This window comes from Vigna radiata, unplaced genomic scaffold (assembly GCF_000741045.1).
Source record: "Vigna radiata var. radiata cultivar VC1973A unplaced genomic scaffold, Vradiata_ver6 scaffold_184, whole genome shotgun sequence".
NCBI lineage: Eukaryota > Viridiplantae > Streptophyta > Magnoliopsida > Fabales > Fabaceae > Vigna > Vigna radiata.
The window spans coordinates 159,998-169,104 of NW_014541999.1; positions in this window are offsets into that span (position 1 = coordinate 159,998).

The window sequence follows — 9,107 nt, forward strand, 5'->3', positions numbered from 1 at the left end:
TTGATGGGGTTAAAAAGAAAGTTGAAGCAGTGAAATAATTGTCCTTTTGGTAATATATATACAAAACCAGAATAAAGAATCAATATGGAAATTGAATAAGTTGAATAAGAAGGACACAAAGCTTAACTGCGGCGGATATATAGAACAAGAAGAAAAAGAAATTATGTAAGAGGTTTTGGCAGGTTATTGTGTGCAGGGAATCTCTGAATAGAAAACAAAATATAAACTTAAGTGGGCAAAAGATGGGGACTGCAGCCGATCTTTTCACATAACAATCAAAGGAACAACAATATGATTTGTTGGGTGCAAGAACCTTCAGAAGTTATGAAGTTTAAAAATATTTGTGGGCATGTTCAATTAGGAAGACTGAAATAAACCTAAGTTAGATTAATACATTTACAAAAATCAAGGATGAAATTAACAACTTTCTGCTGCTAAATTTGACTCCCAGTAGGTAAAGGAGATAAATTTTCCGCACAAGGCAAATCTGATGGCTGTTGTACCAAAAGTATACTAGAAGACACTTAGAGTTGAACACGGACCAATATTCTTAATATGATGTAAGGGTCAAGTGATAGCAAAAATGTCTGAAAAAATGGAGCTATTATAGTGAAAATAGCTGGTTACTTTTCGAAAGGGAGAACTTTATTACATCATGTACAGGTCATAAATAAGTATGTAAATAAATCTTAGAGAAAGAAAAGAAATGAAAGGTTAAATAATAAATCTTAGAAATGAAAAGTGGAAATTACATCAGATTAAATAATAAGATTAAATATGTTTTTTGTCCTTAAAGTATCACATGATTTTGGGTTGCATGGCAAGGATGAAGTCCCATACTTAATCTCATGAATAAAAAGAAAAGCAAAGTGGCAGAGAACGTAGAGGAAAGCTGGCATAGTGAAGAGGGAAGTTGGCATAAAACGTCGCATCGTCGTTTGCCACATCAAACAAAAGTTAACGCCGTTCAATTTTAAGGACTAATAGTAATAGTTTCAAAACAATGAGGACTAAAAGCAATCAAAGTTTTGAGTAGAGACTAAACCCAAAATCGTGTGATAATTAAGGGATGAAAAACATATTTAATCTTAAAGAATATATCAACAAAATTAGTTATCAACAATTCAAGTACAAATTTCGGGTCCAACCTAACAAGTTGTGTGTTTTGAAATAATTTATAAATTAAAGGCTTTACACAGTTAAAATTAATTCTTTTTGGAGAGAGGGAACTTAATCTAAAAAGGAGAGAAAATAGAGACTCATTCTGAAGATATTCATCATTATTCTTTTCTACTGAATGAAATGTATAGAAGTAACTAACTCCTTTATTCACGGAGTTGGACGTAATGTATATTAACTCTTTGCGATTTCTACTATTCAATATATTTCTTTTCTACATTATTCTTGAGTTCTATTCTCGTTCTTAACTGAATGATATTTTATTGATTGCATATTTATGGAAATCTAATTATTAGATACGATGTTACAACCTAGAATAGGATAAAACAACTAATAGATTCAACTCTAGACATAGAGATCCAATCATTGGTCATTCTAAATATATGAACTTAATGCTTAATGCAAATCTTTGTGGTAAAACCATCTAAGATATTAGAATTTTTATTATTAAAGTGTAAACTTATTTCTAAGAAATTAAGGCTTGTTAAACAGTGGTGTGAATGCTGGAATATGAATTAGAAGTATATTGTTTTGAGTTTTTACATTGAATTGGATCAAGAAATCCAACTTTGGTGAAATCTTTACCATATATCTCATTTAATCAATTTCATTGTTTTCTAGAAATTTGATTTATTTTATTCATAAATTAATAATTTTCACTCCTTCAAACTTTTTCACCTAAATCAATAAATAATCATAATCTTTTTAAGCAATGCGAATCTCTTGGAAAAATAATATTTGGACTTATTTATTTTTTTTATCTGTATAATTTAGTACACTTTGTTAATATCCTAACACTCGGAAAAGAAAAACACGATTTGTGAAATAGTGCTTTAGAGTCAAAGTAGGGAATGGAGAAGCTTAAACAACAATAATAAGAATAAATATGAATCTTTGTGGTGGAGAGGTCTTATGTAGGTATGTGGAAGGGACAAAAGGGGGTTCGATAAAAACATTTCTTGGTGTAGAGGAAAAAAATAATTATTCGATTTTGGGAATTGGCTTAGCGAAGTTCCTCTATTAGAAAAAATGTATGTCAATTCCATCTTAAGAAGGCTAAATTAGGGAAGGTTGGAAAATGAAATGAGGAATCTTGGGAATAAAAATTAATGGTAAATAGATTTGTATGAATGGGAGAAAGTTCATGTATCTAATTTTATACGTGAACTTAGTGTACATTAGATAAGGGCAAAGAAGATGAGTGAGAGTGGAAGGGCACTGAAACTAATATATTTATTAGTGTATAACAAAATTAGAAATAGTGGGAGAAGACACTAATATTTTTAGATAGTTTTAGAAAATTATAGTGTGACAATTAGTTTTACACTTTTAAAATTCACAGTGAATTCGTAGATATATATTACTTAACAAATAATGAATATTTTAATATTTGTTTATAAAAATAGTTAGGTGAGAATATCTGATACTAGTAAAAATTAAAATTTAATTTATTTTTTATTAAATTAAATTTATTAAAATTCAAATTTAATTTACATTTTATTAGATTAAATTTAAATAATTTTTTTATATCTAATTTAATTTATATTATATTTTATATTTTATTAATTTTATTTATATTTTATTTTAAAAATTTATAAAATATCTTTTTTATATATTTGAGGGTATCTATATATACTTGCGAGTTTTAAAAAATTACGAATATTTTTTAAACTAGTTTCTAATTAGTATCAAGTTGAATTTTTTATTTTTTAGTCAATTATATCCGTGTTTGACCTCACCTATTATCACTCTTAGACACACCAAAATATACCAAAAAGTTACTTCCAATAACTATTTAACTTGTTGCGATAAACAATAGAGGTAACGCAGCTTGAAAATGTATATAGATAGGTATTGCATGGTCTATTTTGACACATAGGAACAATATAATCTTTAGGATTGGTGAAAAAGATACTGAGGAGGTGTTTTATTTAACCCAAGTTAAGACTTATATTTAGATTACAAACAAAATACCAAAAATAAAGTTTTCATATTCGGATTGGTACCTTTTATTCCATAAAATCTTTTTTTAAGTTTCTATCGGATCAGTTTCTCAAATAAAGTAAGTTACTTTTCTACTCTTTCTTTAGTTTCGCGATCTTCAATGCATGTGAGGTTTCTCTTTATCGCATGTATGGTCTGAGCTTTCTCTTAGGTTCTCTACTGATCAATGATTATAATGGTATACCTTGATCATGTTTTCATGGTCTATAGGTGTTGTTTGGTCTCTTTGAGTTGAGGACGCAGAGTAGGGTTCTCTCGAGCTGGAGTTTCTAAGAGGTAAGGGAAGCTAAGTTAATGTATAATTTAGTTATTGAATATGAAAGAATATTTTGTGCTACAATGATTGTTATTAAGTTTGGAGTGTTTTTGAAATGATGGTTATTGATTGAATGATGTTAATATGTTTTGTTGATTTTGTTTAGAAATGATTTTGGTTATGAATGTTATTGTTGAATTGTTAGTAGTATCAAGTGGGTTGTTATGTTCAGAAGAGATGGTTTGGGTTGGGTTGTAAGTCTTTAGTTTTAGTAAAAAAAAAAAAGGTTTTTGATAGGTGTTTTTCTGCAAAATAGATTGGATGAAGAAAACTGAGGTTTGGGGACGGTTTTTAAGTCATTTAAGACTTGTTGAAATTGTAAAACCAGTAAAATCTGGTGTGGAGTTCCCCATGAGTTCGGCATCAATGCATCTATACGGATAGTAAAAGTTTCAAAGTTGAAGGAATTATTTCTATGTTGCTTGATTTATAATATGGATATGTTTGTTATTAGGCATGTATATTCTTTTGATACTTTAACTTACCATTGCTTTTGGTATTGTCTGTCTATGTGTTGTTTTTTCTTTTGCGATGATCGATCACCAAAATAGTGTGAGTTTAGGGAGCTATTCTTTTCAGTTGCTCTAACGAGAGGTGAGGGTAAAACAAATGAGAAGTCAGATGGTTTCTACAGGTTAGATCTTGTCCTTGTGGAAGCTTTAGTTTATATGATTGTTCTATTGTCATCTATGTAATGTTTTATTTTAATAGTATTTTACTATTAAAATCGAATATTACAATACATATTATGGAAAGACACTGATTAAATGTGTTTGAAAGACAATTAACAAAAAATTTATTAACAACTTGATTAACTTATTTTTATTTAGGATTTAAGGTTAAGCCAACTATTTAATTGTATTTTTCAAATACAATCACAAAAAAATAGTATATTACTAACGATACAATCTGTCAGTAAATTATATTTGTTGATGGATTATCGATGGATCCAATAATTTATCGGTAAGTAACGACAATTATAAATTTGTCAATAAATATTTGTTTATAAATATTCGTCGGTAAAATATTCGATCTCTTTTTATTCTTCTTTTACTTTTATTTGTTCCTCTTTTTCCTCATCGCATGCATCATGCCACCACCACCACCTTTAAGTCATTTTTATTTTTTTTAGTCTCATCTACCTCCACTTGTCTTCCTTTTTTCTCTTTATCTTCTTCCACATCTTCCACCTCATTCTTCATCTCCGACAACCACCATAATCATCACCAACATCCTCCACTTACGCATCATTGGTGTTATTAACAAGGGTTTCCTCCTCCTCCTCCTCTTTCTCTTCTTTTCACCCAGTTCCTCTAAATATGAAAAATAAAAAATCCATCAGATTAGGTAGGAAATTTACCGTATAAAGCACTGACAAATTTAGTGACAAAACGAGACTGTCGAGGATGATAAGATCGACAAAAATATTTCTCAGTAATAAAAATTATAATTACCAACAGATAATTTCAATGATATTTTCAATGGTGATTGATGATTATGATAAGTTATCAATTAAAATTATTCGTTAGTAATAAGAATTATAATTTATTGACAAATTTTTTTAATGAATTTTATAAACGAATAATGTATAATAAAAATATTTGTCAATAAATTAAAATATAAAATTTTTAAAAAAAATTACTCAACAAATTTAAATTTATTGACATATTTATTGTCTTCACTAATATAATATTCTATCAGTAATTAACAAAATTCTTATAATAAATATTAAATCTGTAAACTTTTATATATATATATATATATATATATATATATATATATATATATATATATATATATATATATTTAAACTTGAATAAATTTTCAACAAATCTATCATATGTAAAATATGAAAAAAGAAAATTATCTCAATTAGTAAAGCCATGCACACAACTGATGATGAAGACTCTCTAGATATACTTGGGGACAAGCTCCTTCTCATCGAGAACCATTGAAAATAAAGTTGATGATGTATCCGATGAAATACATGCAACTCGATGTGATCACAACGAAGGCATGTGGAAGAAATAGGTAAGTATTACATTCATTCTTATCAATTTATTATGACATTAATATATTAACTTATGTTTCTAATGTTTCAAATGTTTCAAATTTGATTTTGCAGCAATTCAACACAACCTCTACATTGTCCAATGAAGTAATAAAGACGATAAGAGAGGAATGGGTAGGGTATTTGAATTAACATTTTACATAGCTATAGTTTTAGGTTTTTCCTTTCATGATAGTAACATTTGCTTACTTCTGCAGCTTTTTAACTGTGAGTACATGTATACTGTGAATATATTATTGAGAAGAATAGATGAATACTGTGAATATATGAATGGAAAAGTGGGATCTTTTAAGTTTTGATGATAGCATTAGCTCTTTTACTTTTAATATTTAATTGTAATTGATGAATTAATGATAGCATGGTTTGAATTAATTAATTTTGTGCATTTAGGAATTGGAAAACTGGTTTCTGTATTTCAGGTTTGGTTAAATGAGATAAAACGAACGAAATTTAATAAAAAAACACTGAAGGTAACATCAAATCATACACTATTCGATGTTAATATATGTATCTTAACGTCCATCAAGGTGATGAGTGACGTTAATATAATACGACTCAGCAAAAATAATGTCAACTGTAAACGTGTTCGACGTCAACAATACATCATTCACCTTATAACTCATGTCAAATATTCCTTAAATATAAATATTTATTCAAAAATTGACGTCATATTTCCACTTCGACGTGAATATTATGTCAAATATCCTCCACGCCGCTGTCAACATTACGTCAGTTCCCACGATCATTTGACAAAAAATCTTTCTTTAAAAATAAATATTTATTCAAATATTGGATGCTAAACTCTATTCTGAACGACGTACCTTAACGTCGATCTACTTGATAGACGTTAACTCTACGTCAATTGCTCTGTATTCAACGTAAAGGTGTTCAATTAACGTGACCCGATATTATTCAACATAAACTTACGTCACTGGCTATAACGTCGCTAGCAAATGCATCGTTAAAAGCCAAAAATAAACAACATAATAGACTATTTTTGTACTAATGTCTAAAAAAACATATAAATTCAAAAAAAAAGTTAAAAACAAGTAATTTTGCTCAATGAAATTGAAAATACATATACATCAAAATTACAACAAAGATATCAGACAGAGAATGTTCTATAATAATTATATCTTGAGCAAATATAAATATAAATATAAATCAAAGACATAGACATTCAACTACAATCATTATCATTAAAAGCTTATATAGACTGTATACTTATGTCTCAGTATTGGTATTAGTGGAAGAACAAAGATTCTCCTATCCTTTACTTTGTAAAATAATTGTATGCAATTAGTAATAATAATGAATATTCTTTAAAAGTTTTGTAAAGGATAATTAGATGTAATCCAAAAATCGCATAACCAGGATAAACATCTTATCTCCTTTCTCTTTAGACAGCTAATGTTCTTGCAAAAAAAATATTATGCTCCTAAACTCCTATTATATACCTTTATAGAATTTAAAGTGCAATGAAAAGAGACTTATTATTCCATTAAATTGAATTTATTAGTCGGTAAGGCTGAAATTTTGTATGGATATCATATACCAATGTGTATCTAGAGTTAAACACAATTGCAACTAAAAATAGTATAATCATAAAATTAATAATAATATAAAAGAAGTTAACATGATAGAAATAAAGATGGCTAGCAATTCTTGTGTATTTTTTATTATCCACATATAATAGGTTATACATATATCAGTAAAAAAAAAATGAGGAGGTGACTGAAATGGATATGAGTTGGTGATTCATGAAAATGAAAATTAAGATGAAAAAGGAAATTATTTATATAGGAAAAAAATACAACAAAGTTTACTTTTAAAAATTGCAATGACGAGGTAAAACAATTTGATGAAGACGAATGAGAATGGATGAAAGTTTCAGTTACAAGTAATGTTCAGCTACCAAAAAGAACCTGTTTGTAATTAGAAATTGTTTCACTTTCGAATTTCTACAATATCAAATATATTTACTTTTATTTAATAATTTCTTTATAAAATATATTAAAATCTATGAAAAAATATATAAGATCACCCAAAGTACATTTGAATACTAGAGAGTAGATGATTTAAAATGCTCATTATTGTTAGGTGCCAAGATGTGTAGATCCATTCACATAAATAATCATCAATAAAGGCCCAATCATCTGTAACTAAAGCTGATAAATTTAAGCACCGGCCCAGCTTTATGTCAGGGCCCAATTAAGAGATAGTTGACATTTCTTTAAAATTAACTTATTTATCATCCATTCTATCCTAGGCATTGTTGTTTCATCCTTTTACAATTGTTTACCTTATCACTTGTCAAAAACAAAATATTACCTTTTACAAACGTAATAATAATCATTCTTTAATGGAACTGTAGTGTAGAAAATATTTTTATTATCAGTATATTTAAATTTTAATAATTGTATTCTTCAGTAAGGAAGGTGTACTTTGTATAAAGACGTGTAAGTTAAAAGTATTACGGTAATTTCCTTAGTTTTTATAATGTGACAAGCCTGTTTTGAAATGAAAATAAAACCATCTTTACTATTTAATATATTATAAATAATACATGATAAAAACAACTTATAACGTCATGCGTTTAAGGTCAAAACGTTAAAAATGACCTCTTGTGTTTTGAACAAAGTTTGACGAGCATCACATGTAATCTTTCTTTCATTTGATATAAATGCATGTTAACTAACTACTTTATGTATGATTTTTGTTTGTTTTGACCAATTATTTTCGTGTTCTCACTAGTGGAAAAACTTTGATTAACGTTGGTTATTTTGGGCTTTTAACGTCTATTAAACAACCGACGTCATTACCGGTGACGTCAATGGGACGTCGGACATACATTCAAGAGACGTCTATAATGACGTCAGCTAATGCCATGACCGACATCACAAGACGTCGGTATAGGCCTAACCCGCCGTTTAAGGGCACTATATAGACATCAGAGTAAACATTAACTAACGTCTAAGAGCACATAAAGACTTCGAACATGTCACTAACTGACGTCTAAAGTCACTATAGACGTCGGTTTTTGCATTAACCGTCGTCTAATACAGTTGTTGTGTTTTAGTGCAGTTTTGTTCCTGTCTTTGGATAGCCTAGTAGCACACTCTCCTTTTGCTAGTTTCCTCCGAAAAAAAAAGCTTGCATCTTTTGAATTTCTAATGGCATTTTGACCCAAAACCGAACATGGGTTGTTGCTTAGTTCCATTTTCAATCGCAAGAGGGAAATATTACGGTGAAATGATAACTAGGAAACGACTAAGGTTCGTTTTTGGGTCGAAATGTCACCATAAATCCAAAAGACGCCGCTTTTTCTTGGAGGCAACTAGCAAAGGGAGAATGTGGTACTACGTTACCCAAGAAAGGAACAAAACTGCACTAAAACACAACACAAAGAAAACAAATTTTAATCAGTTGAACCAAAAGATAATCGATGAAAGACTGACAAAGATTAAACGGTAACCATAAAAAACCACGCACTTGGGATGCTCTGTCGCAAGAGAGAAAAAGGAGACGAGGAAGACA